This window comes from Cnephaeus nilssonii, assembly GCF_951640355.1.
Source record: "Cnephaeus nilssonii genome assembly, chromosome: 22".
NCBI lineage: Eukaryota > Metazoa > Chordata > Mammalia > Chiroptera > Vespertilionidae > Cnephaeus > Cnephaeus nilssonii.
The window spans coordinates 19,053,195-19,073,167 of record NC_137093.1 but is presented as its reverse complement, the minus strand read 5'-3'; positions in this window follow the sequence as shown (position 1 = coordinate 19,073,167).

Genomic DNA, 19,973 nt, shown 5'->3' with positions numbered 1-19,973 from the left:
TGAGTTCGGTATGTACACCATCTGTAAAGGTGGTGGCAAAGGGATACATAGACTAAGTCTTAAATCGACTAGGGTTGGCCATGTGAACAAAGAGGTGGGTTCAATGTGGGGGCAGGGCGCGTCAGAGAAAAAGAATAACATGAGCACAGACACCCACTCCTCCATCTCCGGATGAAGTTATTATCTGCACAGTTTAATATTGACAGAAAATAAAATATGAGTCAGAAAATGCCAGGGGCAAGGCTGGAGAGTTAGGCAGGAGCTGTGTCACGGAGGAGCTCATTTACCTTCTTAAGAAACTCTTGTCTCATCCTGTAGGTAATGGGGAAGCATTGAAGAGTTTAAAAGAGAAATGATACACTTAGATTTGTGTGTCAAATCATCAGTCACTCGGGAGCTCTGGAAAGAATAAGTGTTGAGCAGGACAAAATAAGAAAGCCTCTTAGTCAATAACACCATCATTTTATGTAGAGAAGATGATGGAGATCTTCACCAATAACAATAGAGCTAATATTTATTGAGGGCTTGTTATGTGCCAGACCTCATTCCAATTCAAAGTATTACATATTTAATTTTTACAGTAATTCTATTAGGAAAGCACTATTAAAATTTATATTTAACAGAAGAGCAAATTAAGTCCGAGGAGGTCAAGAGCTTGTCCAAGGCGGTACAATCAAGGGAGTTTCAGGATGAAGGAGAGGGGGAAGATTCAAGAAAGATTTAGAAGGGCAACTGAAAAATTTAAATGTAAGAGGGAAAAGTTAACACATTCAGTTTGGAATCTGAGTGTGAGGTGTACGTGGGACTCCAAGGCGATAATTACATCCAGGCTGATGCCAAGACAAAGCAGAGGAGTAGCCTAGGGTAGAGGAGAAGGTGGGGGTTGTCCACACCGACCCGGCAGCTTGATTCTCAGAGAAGCGTGTCTAAAAGCTGAAAATACTTCTGCCTGAGAAACTGTCATCAGGAAAATGACCTGATTTCAGAGCTGTTGGCTGTTCCTCAAAATATAAAGGCCCAGGCCTAGCCTAGTACAAACCACTGTACTTACCAGCACCTTGGGCCACCTCTCCAGCTGAGCTAGGCAGCCACCAACCCCTTTACTTATTCCTCACCAAGGCCTTTTGCTGATCCTTTCTCGTGTGATAGCAACTGGAAGAGTGACTGTATCACATGGTCAGATGAGCCAGTGGCAAGTGGGCTCGGCTCAAGCCAAATGATGGCCTCCCATTTTTCCCCTGAAACTATTAAATGAGCTTAAAAGAAACAAAAATAAAAAACAACCTGTGATGGAATTGCCTGGTGCAAAGGTTGAGGCCTGCATGACCCCCAGCTGCAGAGAAGCTATTTCCACTCCCCCTCAGGCGGTGCCATCACAGAGCAAGACAAGGGATGTTTGGAAAGCAAGGACAGCTGACCACACGGGCTCTGATTAAAGCCTGTGTGTGCGAATCCTGCAGTGTCAGTGGCCTCTTCTGATAAATTTAATACCCTTTGGGTTTAGTGGCAATGGGTGATGGCTATTTGTGATCCTAGCAAACCCAGAGGAGTTACAGCCAGCTTAGCTTGGGAGCCGTGATTGAGGTTTGAAATGAGGTTTGAGCAGAATCCTCCCAAATGGCCATGGACCCTTGGGGGTAGGGCGAGTGGACTGAGAGAAGAGGTGAACCAAGGAGAGCATCCCGATGAGAGACAGTGTTTCAAAGACAGGCAGAGGAAGGGAAGCCTCAAAGGAAGGCGCAGCCGCACAGAAAGGATGGACAAAGCCCATGTGATGTCAGAGAGGCAGGAAGCGGGAACACAGCAGGCCGGGCCAACGGGCCAGACCTCGGAGAGGTTACTGGCGACCTATTTAGGGCCAGTGAGCCTGATTTCAGGGCAATGAGGGGAAGTACACAGAGTGAGGAGGTGGAAAGAGTACAGACTGTTAAACTGGGATAATAAGGGTGGGAAAGAAATCCAAAAGTTGCTGGGGAGAGACAGTGTTTAAAAGGATGATTTTATTCAATGGGGTATAGTCATTTCTGGAGCTGCTGCAACCGATGTCCACAAACTGGGTGGCTTAAGACACTAGAAACGTGTTCTCTCACAGAACAGGAGGCCAGAAGTCCCAAATCAACGTGTGGGCAGGGCTGCACTCCGCCCAAAGGCTCTGCGAGACATCCTGGTCCCTGCCTCTTCCAGGTTCTGGGGCTGTTGGCAGTCCCTGACTTGTGGCTGCTCCACTCCCACATCGTGGAGGCTCATTTTATGCCTCAACTTCACTGAGTCCCAGGGTGCCCAGGTATTTGCCTAAACATTACTTCCGGGAGTACCTGGAGGGTGCTCCTGGTGGGATTAGCATTTGGATCCTGAACTGAGTAGAGCAGACCCTCCTCTCCGTGTGGGTGGCCTCCTCCAACCCCAGGAGGCTTGCACAGAAGAGAAAGGCAAAAGGGAGATTGCTCTCTCCCCTGACCCTTGAGTAGGAGCATGGGCCCCCTCCTGCCCTAGACTGAGACCCACTCCATCGGCCCTCCTGGTCCTTGGCCTTTGACCCCAATGGAACTGCGCTAGCAGTTTCCCTGGCTGCCCAGCTGTGGACAGCAGATCATGTGAGGCTCCTCGGCCTCCATCATCATGTTAGCCAGTGCTTCATAGTAACTCCCCGCTCAATCTCTCTCTCTCTCTCTCTCTCTCTCTCTCTCTCTCTCTCTCTCTCTCTCCATGGATTCTCATATATCTATAGTATATAATCACATATACATGTATAATCATATTCATATATATATATATAATCCTGACTAGTACAATTGTCTTTGTTTTTGCCCCTCTGTGTATCTGTTTCAAAACTTCCCATCTCTCTCTTATAAAGTCACTTATGATTGAATGCAGGGCCTATCATGAGAACCCAGGATAAACTTCTTCCTTCAAATATTTAACTTAATCCCATCTTTTGCCACCTAACGTGACAGCCACAGGTTCCAGGATTTAGAAAGTGAGTATATGTTTGGAATGGCCTTTTGTCAGCCTGTTCGGGGGAAGCAGCATACTTCCAGAGAGAGAGGAGAAGAAATTAAAGGGAAGAAATAGTTCAAGAAGTGGGAAGAGAGAAACTATTAGAGAACAGTTCAAAGGTGGGAAGCATCAGGGGTGGAACTGGCCGAGGACAAGTGAGAACACTGGTGAGTCGTGCTAAGTTCCAGGGCATGAATCTTCATGGCTGCCAGGTTAATGTGTCATTTCCTTCCACCTGTGGGCCCAGGTGGGAGCAGTTGTGGGTCATGAACTCAGGGCTAAGCTTCTGCTGGGCAGTGTGCTGCCAGCCTCGAAGCTGTAGGTGCCCTCTGTGGGGAGAATGGCACAGTGGGGCTACTAGCGCCAGCCCACTCCCAGTGCCAGGCCAGCGTGGGTGAGGTTTGTCAGCCCTGCCCCCTGTCATCTTGGTCATTTCAGAGGACACGGATAAGAGGCGATGAAGGTGGGACATGCAGAGTTCCAGTGGCAATCAGGATGGTATTGCCAAGAGGAAGGGACTGGGGCAGGAATGAGTGTGATGCGGACTTGGACTTGGGGCTGCAGTGGGCGGAGAGGTCAGGAGCAGATGGAATTCTGCCCTGCAGGAGTGCCCAGGGCCAGGAGGTTGGCACCGACAGGAGGGGAGAGACTGCTGGTAGCACCCTGGCCTGTTTTTTTCAGTCTGCAATCAGCGTCTCCACAGGCTGCTGCCCACTTTCCTCAGTCACCACGACTCCACCTTCCAGGGGTGTGTTCTCAGACAATTTGCTTCTCCTTGCTGAGCCTCAATTTTTTCACCAATAAAATGGAACTAAAAAAGAACCTACCTACCTCTCCTTGCTGGCATGGCTCAGTGGTTGAGTGTTGACCTATGAACCAGGAGGTCATGGTTTGATTCCCGGTCAGGGCACATGTCTGGGTTGTGGGCTCCATCCCCAGTGTGGGGTGTGCAGCAGGCAGCCAATCAATGATTCTCTCTCATCATTGATGTTTCTCTCTCTCTCTCCCTCTCTGTCTCTCTCTCTCTCTCTCTCTCTCTGTCCCTCTGCCTTCCTCTCTGAAATCAATAAAATATGTTTAAAAAAATAAAAAAAAGAACCTACCTACCTCAAAGGGTAGTTAGGAGGATTCACGGAGTAATGCGTTTGGGACAGAGCACAGCAGGTGATAGATTAGCCCTCATTGCCTGGGTCTGGGACTTGGACCTCAGTGTGACCTGACACTCCATCCTTAGTGAGTGCCTCCTTCTCTCAAGAGCCCACCTTTCTCAACACTCTCTGCAAACCCCATTCTCTTGGTTGCTAGCGAGTGGACTTGCTCCCCGGCTCTCCCAGGTGTATGCTGCTCCCCACCACTGAACACGGAGGCTGCACAGCATCCCCATGGTCCTGCAGGCCCCCTCTCCTGCCTGCAGAGCCAGGAGCCTCTGCTTCTCTCCTTTAATCACCTTTTCTCGCCTGCTCCTCTGCAGCCCAGGTACCCAGACAGCAATTTGTTCCAGATGCCAGGCAATTTGTGGCGCCCTGCTCAGCATGACAAATATTTCCCCAATGCTTATCGACCTCCGAGGAAGCTGCTGGGTTCAAGCCTGCCAGCCGATCACCAACACTTAGCTGGAAACATGTGGGCCTTTAATTATCATCGCGCGAAACCTGGGAAGAGCGGCAGCCATCAGAGGTAGAATTCTTGCTGGCTCATTCCCTGGAAGTCGTGCAGCGGGTGTTTGACTTTCGAGGGGTCTCCAGGAGGCTGGGGGATGCACCTGATAAATCCAGTGTGATCCTCAGGTGCAGCAGAACCAGCGGGGTGTAAAATGTGGCCCAAGAGGGAAATCGATTGAGTCAGGCCCCTCCTGGCTCTGACTGAGGCCCAGTGCTCCTGGCCCTCAGTGTAGGGGCAGAGATGACGGTGGAAAGGTTATACCTCGTGCCTCAGAGTGTGGTCCGAGGACTAGCAATATCCCGGATCCTTAAAAATTCAGATTCTCAGGCTTTTCCCCAAATCAGTGAAATTCCTGAGTAATCCCTGTACAAAAATGGTTCAGAGGCCCTGGGCTATGGGACTCACTAGAGATCCTATCTCCTCTCCCATCCCCAAATATCTCCTTCCTGAAGCTCTGCTAGAGAGGCGTGCAATGAATACATGAATCAATTAAGAGAAAAAAAAATTTTTAAGAGCTTGCACTATAGAGCCCTTATTACAATAGGGCCCCACTTCTGCAGGCACTGGGGACAGAGCCTAGCAAATTATAGTTTAGCCCTCATTACCTGGGGCTTGGACCTCAGAGTGAGTGCCTGCCCCTCTCCGGGAGTCCACAAACTTCCTCGGCACCTTGTGACTGAGAAGGTGAGATTTTCCCTGAGGCCTTTGTTTCTCACCCACGGGGCGTTTTTCATAGTCCACAGCAGCAGCAGCTCTCTCAATGTTTATTATAAGCCCTTGTGTTTGTTTCCTTAATCACCAGTGATGTGAACCAGCCCAGAGGCACGCTGAGGTGGCTTCTGGTGGGAGATATCATTAACATGTCAGAATGCCTGCCTGGTATTTGTACTGCACAGCGATCTTCAGGCGTGGCTGCCGCAGCCTCAAAGATTGTGGTGTAGTCTGTAGTTTCTTTATGCCAGCGATTGAAAATAATCTTAGATTCCCAAATAGTTCTCTGTGGGATGGATGTTTTCCCTCTTGTGACCCTGGTACCCAGCTCAGTGGCAGGCAGAGAGCCAGTTCCCTGTCTGCAGGAAGGCTGAGCTCGCCTGCCCTGGCCTGAGGGCCTGCGACAAGCCAGGCAGTGAGCTAGCTCCTGCCACTCTCTTTCCATTGCTCCGTCTCTGTGTCTTTCTACCTCTCCTGACTGGTCTATACTCTGCATGGTGATCCCACCCCTTCCCAAGGTGGTACAACTGGCAGGTAACTGAGCAAGCAGGTCATTGGCTCCAAAGCTCACGTTTTCATCGTGTCATGTTGCCTCCACGTAAAGGGCTGAATGGGCAGGTGATGGATGTACAGCAAGAGACCATGACAGGGCTCCTTAGCAAGGCTTGCTCTAAAGGGACTCCCCCCAAAACTCCTTGAGGGTAAAAGCTTGTTTTGATGGGCCTTGAGAACACCATAAACCACTACTGAATGGGAGAGCAGCAGCCACTGCTGTCCAGTCAGGGGAGCTAGGCTAAAGGAGCGGGTCCGCCTGGTCCACGGCTGTCCCTCACACCCTTTGATGTCAAGGTCGGCGGGCATGTGAGAACAGAAGCCGATTAGGATTCAGCACAGGTTCCTAAGCAAGTGCCCAGTCCCTGCAGGGGGGACGAAGCGATGGAAATTAAAGACAGAAGTAATGACCAAAACCCAGGTTCAGTGAGTGTCCAGGTTAAAACTAGGCAGGATTTGTATAGCCTCCCCCACTACCAGCTTTGCTCCCCATGATTTGAGAAGCCCAGAATGTCCCTCGATGCATGATTAAAATGTCCTCTTTTGGTTCCCCCCTCTCTCCTTCACCTTTGTGGTCTCAGCCAAGACCGGAGACAATTTGGGGCTGCATAATCATTGCTGCTGGGGCTGCGAGCTGCCACACACGCTGTCCTCAGGAGGGGCTGATTTCCATATTAAGCATCTTTCACTTGACAAAAATCAGTAAGAATGTTTCTTTCCATTTTCCCCAGAACGCAGACAAGAGAGTCAAGAGGGAGAGGCAGGAGCCAATGAGGTTTAAATCATCAGAAACTTCTCTCCATCTTTCATAACATGTATTTCCTTTGATGCTGAAATCTCCTTTCTCTACTTGGGTTTTATTTGTTTTTTTTTATTTCTTTTTTTTTAAACTGCCATTCAGAGCCTTTGTCCTCCCTCCAGAGCCCTGAACCTGCCCACGTCAATTGGAAAGGTCGCCGGGCTCTGGCGGTTTGAATCATCACACAGCCCGGCCCCAGAGGCTGACCTGCCTGCCAACTCACATCTAGCCAGTTGGACCCAAGCATCTCACTTGTGATTGGCAGCTGGCTTGAGAGCATCAGATGTTATTCACCATTTTCAACAAACAACCTAGGAAAGAAAAGTGAACCCCAGAAGCCAACTTTGCAACTACAGTGCTTTCTGACTCGGGGGCAAGTGAAGCGGAGACTCAGATCAATTATGTGAGTAATTTGAGCTTCAAACACATTTCTCCCAGAAACACTCAAATAACTGAAGCGAAGGAGGCTTCGGGGGGACCTACATCAATAACTTCCTTCATCTGCCTTTTCACTTTGTCTACCTGACCCAGATGGTGTCAGTAAGACCGTAGGATGTAGGAAGAATGGAAGTAGTTTAGTAAGTGCCCATTAGGTTCCGGGCATCCTCTAGGTCTGCACTCAAGGAGAGCTGGGCCTCCATGTGGTGCAATCCTGGAGTAGTGTTTCATGCAAAGGACCACAGATGGAAGTCATAACTAAGTTTAAAAGAAATTGCAAGTTTAACTCTCTTAAACTATATAAAGAGAATCCAGTTAAAAAAACAAAACAAAAAAAAAACCAGAGCAATATTTCCTTAACACTAACAAACAATCATAACACAGTGACTCTCCACTCTACTGCTGCCCTGCCCCAGAGCTCCTACGGAGCCCTCTCTGAATACCCTCCAGTCTCTCCCCATGAGGCCCTGCTCTTTTATTCCTTTCTCTGTTACCTCCCACTTCTCCTGTCATGACTCTTTTTATTCATTTGTTTGATTCTGCATCACACACACACACACAAAAAAAAAAATGAAGAACTAGCTGTCAAAGACCAAGTTCTCATTAGGAGGAAGCGAAGGAAACTGTGGAGGCTTCTGATAGACAAAACAGTTCCTAGGGGGGCCAGGGCTCCCGGGGTGCAGGAAGGGGAGGCTGGGAGTGCGCACAGGCTGGTGAAATGGGTACCTGTCTCAAAAGCCACGTGACAACCTCGAGAAGAAGATATTAATCTCTACTCCGTGGTGAGAGATAGGAAGCCCAAGCGAGTTGTCTAAGGTCACAAACCTTACAGATGACAAAATTAGATCCAGGGTGTGTATGACAATAAAGCCCACCATTTCCCCACCAAACCACAAGTGTCCCGTGGAAGAGATATAATAAATCTGGGATGATAACCAGGAGGACAAGATTCATATCATCTATTTCTCATCATTCTTCAGTGAAGCAGATGTAGGGGTGGGAGGGAAAACAAAGAAAGCTGGAAATGACTCCTCATTGGCTTGTGATCCAATATTACCCTTTTAACTCGGCGTAACACTAGTTCAGTCAGTTCTTTCTAATTGTAGATGGGTATGGTCTGGCTTTCCTAGTAATTGCAAGTTCACTGATTCCACAAATATTAAACTCCTGCGTTTTAGAAATCATGTGATGAGGTAGACAAGCAAATAGAAATAGATGATCCTTGCCATGAGAGAGTTGGAGATCCATGTATTTAAACATTTAAGACTGTATTAGGTGTGCAGGGAAAAAGAGCTGGAAATATCCACTGGACCTAAGGTGATCGAGAAAGACTTCACCAAAGATGTGGCATTTGACGCTACACTTAGAGAATTGTGTACTACTTACCACCTCCTTTAATAGTTTCTGTTACCTTTCAAGGATATCCTGAACTGCCTTTAATTTTCATATTTGACCATTTGGTTCCACCCAATCCCCAAAGAAACAGTTATGTTGGCCAGGCCCCAAAATCACACCGTCCCAGGACAAGACACATAGTACAATCCTATTTTCTTGATAATAAAATCACAATTTTATTATCACTGACATGGTTCAATGAATGTTTTGGGGCACCTATTGATTATAATTGTGAGCTAATAAAGACACAGCCTCTGGTTTCATGGAGCTTAACGTCTATTGGAGGAGATAAATGTTAATCAGGTATCTGTAAAGTATATGCAACATTTCATACACATGAGTGTAAAATTTCTACTGTGCCCTGAGAAGACAGAAGAAAAGGATCTGATCTGGGTGGAATGGGCAAGAAAGGTATTCAAGGAGGGTTACTCAAAGAATGGATGCTGGAGCCAAAACCTGAAGGCAGGAACAGGAAGAGCAGAACAAGAGGCTGTGGTGGCAGGGGCCAAGCAAAGCAAGTGGCTGGAGAAGAGCAATGTGCCTGGAGAGGGGAGATCCTGGGAAGCAGAGGCCAGATGAAGCCCAGAGACAGGTGGGCCACGCCTGACCTGTGGGTACGTGAAATGTATTACTCTTGATCCCATGAACAAAGGGAAGCCATGGACGGCATGATACGGCAAGATCTGCACTTGGAAAGGACCACTTGAGCTTCTACTTGAAGAACACAATGCAGAGTGGCAGGAGAGAACTCGAGACAAGTTAGGAGAGTGCTGCAGCGCTCCCGAAAAGCTGGAGAGGGAGGAAGAGCAACGGGCTTGGAATAAAGCAATAAACATGCTTTGGCTCTGAAGCCTGTCTTACTAGTTAAGGCAGCCTGAGCATGGGAATTGTCTTGGTTTGGTTTTCTTCTTTCATCTGCAAAACTGGGAAGATACTTTCTTGCCTCCTTCCAGGTGCTTTTGAAGATTAAATGAAAGCAGGAAAATGAAAATACAAAACGTACCGTAGTAGGACCTTAGTAGCAAAGAAACGATTGAAATGTGTGTATCGGGGACCTGCTGCTCTGAGTAGGAGCCGTCAAGTATGTAAGCCCACCCCAAAGGAACACCTGAAGAAAAGAGTGGTCAGTATTGATTTCTTTTAAAATATATTTTTATTGGTTTTAGAAAGAAAGGGAGAGGGAGAGAGAGAAACATCAATGATGAGAGAAAATCATTGATAGGCTGCCTACTGCACACCCCACACTGGGGATTGAACCCACAACCCTGGCATGTGCCCTGACCAGGAATCGAACCATGACCTCCTGGTTCATAAGCTGATACTCAACTGCTGAGCCATGCCAGCCAGGCAAGAATGGTCATTTTTTAAACTGAGCATGTATTCTTGGGGGGTATCTGAGAGAGAAATTTGGAGAAAATGTTGAACAGGAGAAAAAGAAGAATGAGAGAGAAGGAGAATATAAAGGGAGAGAGGGAACAGAAGAAAATTGGCAAGGAAGGGGGAGAAAGGGAAATGGTGCTAGGAGAGTTTTCACTTAGCCATTTAAAATAGAGAGTGGGAAAACGAAACAGAGTAATGTGTGCATGTAAAGAAAATACAAAGGCTTCATTCCCACCCTCTGGATGTGCTCTGCCTCCAGTTCCCTCATCTCATGGATCTAGTTATGAATCAGATGGCCTCCTTTTTGAATGAGCACTGATGCTCTCTCCTTCCCTTTGTTTAAAAAGCTACCTCCATTGTCTTGTTTCCCCCATGTGAACCGCTGCATAATTACTCAGTTGATAACATTCTCCTGACGAAAAAAAACAAGCCAAGAAAATAAAGGCTCATTCTGAATTTTCAGGATGCTGATTCCAAAAAGAACAAAAGTGATTTCTTATTTTGTTCCCATTCTGCAATTGTATAGCAACTTCTTGGCTTTTTAAATGATGAACAAGTAAATCCTATTATTCGCCCGAATAAAAAACAAAATCCTACCAAAACCCTTGTGTTATGACAAATGAAATGCCTTGAATTAACAAAGTGCCTGGAACATGGAGCAAAAATTCCCCACCAATATCCAGAGATGTGTTCTCCGATCGCTTGCAAGTTCTCCTCAAAGTTACTTTTTGATATCTGCTCACTGGCTTCCCCACCTTTTTCCTGCTGGCCCACTCCCACTGATGGCTTCGTTCCTAGAACCTTCATTCCATACAGTGTCAAATGCCGCTGAGAGCTTGGAGAGGTGTCTTCCCACGCCAAGCCCCGCCGTGCCAACTGCACAGGCATCCAGGGCGACGGGGCGAGCACCACCTGCTTACTGGCTCCCTTCCCTCGCACCTGCCATGCCCACTTCACCCAAGCTGTGGCAACCCACCTTGAAGCATGGCCCAGTCACCTTGAAGCAGCAACACATCAGTGTGTGAGTTCTGCACCAACCAGATTGAAATCATCTTGCCAGCCTGCCAGATAATGATCTTAATAAGAAATTTTCTTTGAAAACACAGACTCTACAAACTACCTCTTGATCTCCAAACCTGAACCAAGAAAACAGCTCCCTCTCAAAATATGATCTGGGAATGAAATTAATATTGATTATGAGGGATAAAAAGTGTTGCATGGGAGAGAGTAAAAATTATCTCAGCTTAGTGGGTGGGGAAATAAGATAAGAATAAAAATGAAGTATTAGCAAAGCACTATAAAATGACAAAGTCCTGTGTTGTTAAATCACTAAGTTAATTAATAGAAGATTCTGGAGGAATATATTAAGTTACCACTGAACTGCATGATCTGGTTTTGTTTTGTTTTTAATATTCAACAAATTAAACAATTCAGAAGGCCTTTTGAGAGAGGAATCTGAGGGAAGGAGACTGGGTGCTGAAAAATAGGATTGGACTCCATTAAGTTAATTCATTCATCCATCAAACGCATATTTGTATGAACCAGCCATGTGCAAGTAAGAGGTGCCACAAGAACAAAGGGCAAATCGCTGTGCCAGGGCACCTACAGACTAGCCAGAGGGGAAAGCAGCAAGCTAGTGATTAATTAAATCAGAGGCAGGTCACAATGGGAACCAGAGAGAGCGAGACAGAAACAGAAATAAAGATAGAGACAGAGGGAGAGAGGTGAGTTCTAGAGGAATCAAGAAATTGCCAACTACCCCACACAGCAACCTACACAAGGGTGGAACAAGTGGGCGGTTCCTGTTTGTATTTTGAGTTTCTCTGTTCATGAAATACAAAGCTGAGGCCTGCTCCCTAGTGGAGGTGGGGCCAAGACAGATAAAGGACAGAATTCCCGTTGCCAATCTCCCAGACAGAGCAGATGCCTCAGCCAGAACTCTCAACTATGGAAAGTGGGCTTAGAGAGGAAAGGATTCCTTTCACCTCCCTCTTTGGTTGTAGATCCCTAGGGCCTGGGTTTTCTGTGGGAGAGGTTCAAGTGTGGACCCCTGGGCACTGGGTGCTGAACTGATGTCTGGAACAAAGGACTAGTCTAGGAGCCAAAAGGGAGAAATTACTCTCTACATGCCATGAAGTACTTATGGTGAGGACTCTGAAGCTGAGAGGGTAGGCCATAGACTGCAAGGCTACTTAGAGGAGTGTTACTTTCTGTTTACTATGAAGAGGCATCAGATCAGAGCATTTCCAGCAAGAGCCATGGAGGCCAACTGTCCTCAGTCACATCCTGACTCCACCACTGATTAGCTGAGTAATCTTGGGAAAGCTGTTGACTCTCTGACTACCTTTCTTCATTCTCTTTAATGAAGCCCTGGGAATAATCACAGGGCTTACCTCACGGAGTTGCTGTGGGGATCAAATATGTTTTTGTGTGTAATGCACTCTAGACAACCCCCTGCATGGAGTAAACACTCCATACTTATTTGCTATAAAATATTTGTCATTTAAAGAACTCCTTGATTTTAGTAAAGTCTCATTTGAGTAAGTATTTATAAAATGTTGAAATAGAGTGAAAACACTGGGCTTTGCAGCGGGATACTGAAAGGGTCTAAAAGGAAGGGTCTTAGAGTAAAAATGTTCCCATTGTGCTGAATTGGCCAAAACAGGAGCTAGAAAGAAGTTATACTAAGGCACTTCTAGAGAAAGAACCAGAGTCCGGAGTCCAGGACCCCTTCTCTACTCTGAGATTCTACTTTCAAAGGCAGTCTGAAAGGGTCTGGTTTTTAATTTTATTACGAAATTTTATGCTAATACTCCAAAGGAGAACTGAAAGTCATGTCATTCTCTTGCATAAAATCCTGCGCTGACTTCTGATTGGAATAAATTACATGCACCTATCTTTCTAGCTAATTTCCAGGGAGAGTCTAGGTATGTTAGCAAGAACCTTGCTTTCAGGTCATTTCATTGATCCAGGTCTACTTCCCTCAAGTCAGGTAAGGACAGAGGTCATGGACAAGGGCACAGAAACACACCCACCATGACCACCACCACACCAGGGTTATGCATTGGAAATGTAAAAAAAAAAAAAAAAATATATATATATATATATATATATATATATATATATATATATATATATATATATATATATATTGGGGAGAACCTGTGAGAGAGGAGTGGCAGAGAACATGCAGCCTTGAGAGCTCACCCACTAAGAGCTCTGTGTAGGCCGGACATGGCTACATGCACCCTGGGAAGGGCCCTGAGAGAGACCCTGTCACTTTGTAAAAACTCGTGTCCCACTACACATGTAGTACAGGAGAGTTGAGAAGGGGCAGGGGAATCCAGTCAACAATTTAACAGTGGGAACTTCCTTTTCAAAAAACATGGCAGTACTAGAAAGAGGGACAGGCTCTGGAGTCCAGCTGTTCCACTGAGCTAAGTCAGGCCTGCCTACTTGGCATCTTGCTGAGCTGTCAAAATAGGGAGGAATGAATCTCCAGGCCAGAACACCTGATCCCCATAGGCCCAATGTGTTCTACCTCATGTATGCTTATGGCTTTCCCTAAGCCAGCATATCCACTTTCATTATCTTAATTGCTACCCATAAGTTAATGTCTCCTAGTTCCAAATTTCCACCTTGACTTCTTACCAGAGCTTCAGACAGATCATTTTTCTTGCTTGTCTCACAATACCTTCATACTCAGCATATCTAAAAGGTGCCCTCCGTTCCCCAAAACCTTCTCCTCTGCCTAAGTGTCTTGTCATAATTGATTGTTCCACCATCTACTTTGACAGGCCCACCATCCAAACCAGAAACCTGACAGTGACCTTTTTCTCTTCCCTCTAAGTCACTTTTCATATTAACTTATCACTGTGATGGTTCATTTTATGTCCCATCTTTACTGGGCTAGGGGATGCCCAGGTAGCTGGTAAGCATGATTTCTGGGTGTGTCTGTGACATGTGTCTGGAAAAGATTTAGCATTTGAATCAGTAGCCTGAGTGGACTGTCCTCACCAATGTGGGCTGGCATCACCCAATCCATTGAGGGCCAAGGTAGAACAGAAAAAGCAGAGGAAGAGTTCATTCATTTGAGCTGAGACATTCAGACACTGGATGAAGGTGCTCCTTGTTCTCAGGCTTTCAGACTCAGCTGGGACTTATCCCATGGCCCCAGGTTCTCAGACCTTCAGACCCAGGCCCAATTACATCACTGGCTGTCCTGATTTTCCAGCTTGTAGATGCAGATCATGGGACTTTTCGATCTCCATAATCAATTACCTAATTTCCATAACAAATCACTGAGGCCAGTTTATATATAGGATTTTATCCTATTGGTTCTGTTTCTCTAGAGAACCCTGACGAATACAATCACGAAGTCAAACCAATTGTACTTTCTAGTTTTTTAATTCTTTTCATCTGCTTCATGCTTTCAAGCCAAGGCCTTAGTTAGATATTCATTATCCTTTGTCTGTATCATTCCCTTGTCATTTAACAAGTCTCTCTACCTCAAACCTTTCATATCATGATTACCTGCCTGAACTCCAAGTATGAACATGTTACTTTATACTCCAGTTTTAAATTTATTAATGGACTTCACTTTAAATCTTTTAAAATGGCCTACAAGAATTTTCACGAACCTGTTTCTTAGGATTCCTCTTCCTCTACTGTGTTATACCTTCAACGTGCTGAAAACAAAATGGCATTTCCTGCTCTTGGGCTGGCAAACATAGTATTCTCTTTCTTAGGAATATTTTAGAGTTAACTTATTATCAACACAATTCCTTGCTAGGTTTCAGCCACAGAAATTTGGTGATTATTTATCAAGAAGATACCAAAGTATAGCGATATCTGCACCAGATCTGTTTGTGCCAAAGGAGGAACTAGGAATTCTGAAAATATTCTCCAATCTTTGCCCAACCTAATTGACCCCGTTTCCTGGTTGGTGTGTTTTATCACTGACACCACCCATATCAGGGTTAGCAATAACAGTTTTATAGTCATTGCAACATTCATAAAATGCCCTGCTTTCTTCTGACCAAGGGACTCTGCTTATTTATCCAAGAAGCATTCCACCTCCATAAGCTAACGCACCCCATCACCTTTGCAGAGACCCCACTTGGGTTCTAGTTTTGATAGGACTTTGTCTTCACTGCAACTTCAGTCACCAACCCTAAATTTTTATCCTGACAGGCAGAAAGGACCAAAGGCCTTGAAGAAGCTTCCCGTGTTACTCCACCCACCACTGGGAGGCTCCTCTTAAAAGAGGTCACCTGGACCTTCACACAACAGAAGAGCTGAGCTCTGTATGTGAGTCACCTCCCCTACGGAGGTGGCCCAGCCACTGACAAACCTCCTAGAAATGTGGTCTCACAGGCTTCCGAAGGCCAAAGAGTTATACTGGATTCAAGTCAAAAAAGCATCCATTCCCAGATAAATAAAGGACAGGTTCGATTCTCTAGTAATTTCTTCTAATCTAACCTTCCAAAAATAAAGTTAACTCAATTTTCATCACCAAGTGCCACTATATCCTCTAACTCTATCTTTTTTATTTTCGTTCATTTGTACCCTGTATCTCTAAGTACAAGTATTCAAAAATCTCTTTGTGTCCATGTGCTGTGGGAACAATGAGCAGTTAGCTCTACCTGGGAGATGGGCTGCCTGTTGGAGGACATCTAGCCTCCAGAGATAAACCCGATAACAAGCCCACAGGTTTTGAGGATTTAGCTTCACTGCCATCCACTCTCAATGTTTTACTTCTAGACTCATCTATTGTCCTATTTAATAGCCTTTTAATGACAACACCCACACACACACCCACACACACACACACACACACACACACACACACACACACAGCCCACAGTATAAAGCTCAAGGCTAGGCTTTCAACACATATGACCAGCCCTTTCTGATCTGATTCCTGTCTATCTACCTGGCCTCATCCACCCCAGATAAAAGTCAGGGTGCTCAGGCTGGAGTGTACCTCACAGACATGTCAGCACAACCAGCTATTTGAGGAGCATATTAGGGAGAAGTATAGCTTTCCATAGAAATCAGCTAATAATAACGACTCAGGGCTTAAAAACTGTTCTTTGAAAAAAAGTGCATCAGCAAATAAGCGTCTTTAGCAAGAAATGCTTACACTATCGCAGGTATGTTGAGTTAAGAGCAATATGGGAGATACTAAAGGAGTACCTGGACTAATCAGAACCAAATGGGTTAACCACCGTAGGGATTATCAGCAATTCCTTATTGAAAAGCAGCTGAAAGCCTGCACTTCCTTTGCTCAGCGTTGCAGTGGAAAATGGACTGTAGACAGTTCTCATTACATGTTGTGAGTGCTGTCACACTTAAATCCTTTTGTTGCCTTCACACAGCTCCACGTAGAGCATTTCTCTGGCCATTGTAATATGGAACTGCCAGGTCCTTGAGGTCAGATCCTTCCTGATGACTAGCGTTAAGATTCCAGCACGCAGCACAACGGGACCAGGTGTGCCCACCACTTCTGCACAGGGTTGTCTCAATCAGTCCTCTCCAGTGTGATCCCACACCGAAGTGGCTTTTGTTGCAAGCCTCCTTCAGGGAAACCCCTCCCTCTGTAGGGAGGACCTGGACTGGCTGATACCCCATCTCCTGCCCTGAGACTCCTCTCCTGGCCTCAGCCTAATCACCATCCTCTTCCTGCTCCATTCTCCATACTCACACGGACTCCGGAGGCCAGTGGTCAGCAAACTCATTAGTCAACAGAGCCAAATATCAACAGTACAATGATTGAAATTTCTTTTGAGAGCCAAATTTTTTAAACTTAAACTTCTTCTAACGCCACTTCTTCAAAATAGACTCGCCCAGGCCGTGGTATTTTGTGGAAGAGCCACACTCAAGGGACCAAAGAGCCGCATGTGGCTCGAGAGCCGCAGTTTGCCGACCACGGCCCTAGGACAATGGCCAGGTTCGCATTGCCAAGAAAGGGGCATTGCCGCTGGGTTCCTGCCCCTAGTCACCTTCCAGGTGCATGTACGATCACTAGGTCCCTCTCTGGCTATCTAACCAAGCTCAGCCTGGCCTTCCTTTTAACTTTACCCTGCCTACACAGCCAAGGCCACGTTTAAGAGGTGGGCCCCTCCCTGGCTCACTGGAGCCGTTTTCTTGGCTGGAACTGTTCTCCACGGCCTTCCTGGGCAGGCTGCATATACAGTTTGGCTGCGGCATGTGTTTCGTATAGGACAGTTATGGGAACTGGGGCTATAAAAGCAGATTGGGGTCAGCCCAGGGAGGCCCGGGAGTGAGAGAGGAAGCAGGAAGCATCCTTCCTCGGCTGCCCAGCCCCTCCCGCAGCGCAACCCCAGATTTCATTTCCCAGATAGGGAGCAACTCCATTAAACTACAAAGCATCACTTGAGAGAGGATTATTTTCTTACCAAGGTGACTGGGGGGTTTTCAGTTCTGAGACTTTATGATCACATTGTCTCACAGGCAGCTTGACAACGTCTTATGTCTCTGACACTGGAGGGATTTATTCACTTGAAGCGCGGCACTGAATCCTTGGCGGGCCCTGTATGGAAAATCGGGCTTTAGAAGTAAACACTACCTTGCCCTTCTGCCTTCCTTTCTTCTGAGAATCTGCAGGCAGCGCCATCTCAGAATGAAATAAGTCCCCTGCTCCTAGCTTAATGGAAGGTAGATGTTATCCTTGCTGCGTTTCAGAGGCTTCCTGCTCTATAGGATCGGAGCGATAATACCCATACCTCTTACCATCCAGAAATGTAAAGGAGTTTGAGTGGATATTAAGGTAGAATTATTCCACTTGAAGGTCTTGAGAAAGAAGTGAGAATCCTTTGTTCTAAACACCACCTCTGTGCCTTCTTGCCTCACCCTTTCTCCCAAAACCTCTTCTACTCCCCAATCAAGCACAAATCCATGTATCCAATGATAAAAGCATTGGGTTAGCACGGCCGGCATGGCTCAGTGGTTGAGCGTTGATCTATGAATCAGGAGGTCATGGTTCAATTCCTGGTCAGGGCACATGCCCGGCTTGCAGGCTCGATCCCCATTGGGGAGCATGCAGGAGGCAACCAATCAATGATTCTCTCTCATCATTGATATTTCTATCTTTATCTCCCTCTCCCTTTCTCTCTGAAATCAATTACAGAGAAGAAACCTGGGCTTGGTTATTTCTTCTGGCTCTGGTTGAAACCTTCAGGTGACGGGGAGCTCACTGACTCACAAGACAGCCAGTTCCATGAGAGAGAGTTCTTTCTCGCGTGAAGTTAAAATCTCCCTCCTCATAATTTTTGCCTTTGGGTCCCAACCATGGCCCTCTGGAGGATCCCTGAGCAAGTGTTATTTCTTCTCCACATGACAGCACCTCAAATATTTGAAGGCAGCTATCATAGCTCCTTTTCATTATTTTCCTCTCCCACATGAGATAGGGTCAGACCTTGGCAAGCAGGAAAAATTGTTCACAGTGACTTGTAATATTTCCATTTCTTAAGGAAGAAATAAACATGGAGCAATTTGTCACGCACTTACTGTCCTATTTTTTCAAGTAGAATAAATGCTATTTTCAGCTCTGAATCTACCTTGGTTAACTCTTTGTTCTTAGGAAGCCACCGAATGTGCTTATGCTCTGAAGCTTTCGCTGACCCTACTCTTGCAAAATGTTGGTTGCTCTCTCCTCTCTGCTCCCACGATGCTCCATTTAAATCATTGCATTGTTTTGTTTCATCTCATTTATCCCCAGGCCTGCCTCTCAGGACTCTAAAAGTCTCCAGCAGAACCCATATTTTAATCACGGTGGTATCCCCAATGCCTATCAGAGTGCCTAGAACTTGGTAGCAACAAAATAAATGTCTGCTGCTGTATGAATGTGGCCTATACATCATAATAAAGAGGGTTGTCAAGATTTCCTCAATGCCTTAAACTATTGGGAATCTGTTACTTTACAAAGTTGGTTTATTATTTCTCCTGTCAGTTTCAGGTCCCAAAAATATGGAGCACATGTACAAATGTGGAAGCAACTTTGTATATATATGCCCTATAAAGAAGATCGATGCCAGCACTCCGCTGTGCTTATCTGATGACTAACATCAGTGGTGACACGTAAAACTATACAGTTAAAAGACATTAAAGTACTGCTTAGATGAAAACAGATGAAAAAGATAGAGACTGCTCAAAAGGCTGCTGAGAAAAAAAAATCTTTAGGCACATTCTTTAAAGCATTTACATAAATAATCCTGACTAGATATACATTTTTTAATTTCTGGTGTGAGTGTGAGTATGTGTATGTGTGTAATATTTCGGAGTTATATATACGCACGTGTGTGCACACACGTGTGTATGTGCGTGCATGTGTGTGCCTGTGTGTGATGTGAGGGGGAGTGGTATTTAACCATGATGCCCACTTTACTCTCCTGCTTCTTCAATGTCTTAGGAGGTTGTTAGGTTGTCTTCAAATACCCTTTGTATCACTTGTAAGGGTATAGGTAGAAAGGGGACTGTAAGTGATCAGGATAGCCAGGGGGTTTAGATATCACAAATAATAACAAACATGGTAGAATCCCAGGGAAGGGGTGGTAAAGTTTAAGTGCTTTGCTCAGTTTCCTATCTACTTAGAACCAGAGATAATGGCTTATGCCAAGAAAACAATCAAGTTAAGGATTCATCCTAACCGGCCATGTTTGATGTAAGAAAACTGCTGTGTAAGCACGTTTGACAAAAGTTTCCCATATTCAAATTCTATGTTAAATGTTCAGTAAATTTAAGAGAGAGAAAAAGCAAGCTTAGCCCTAACCCTTTCATACAAGTGCCAGAAGTCCTTCACTGGAAAATCTAAAGGATGATTTCTACTATTACATGAAAAAAATAAGAATAATAACTCCATCTGCCAATTGAGAGATGAGAAGACTGGTCATTTTATTATATCTTCAGTGTAATGGAGAAGAGGTGTTGAGGGTATGTCACATTGGAACCATCTCTGCATCTACCTCTTGTGTAATTTTAGAATAAAGGCATAGGACACAGAAGAGAGCTTAAAGTG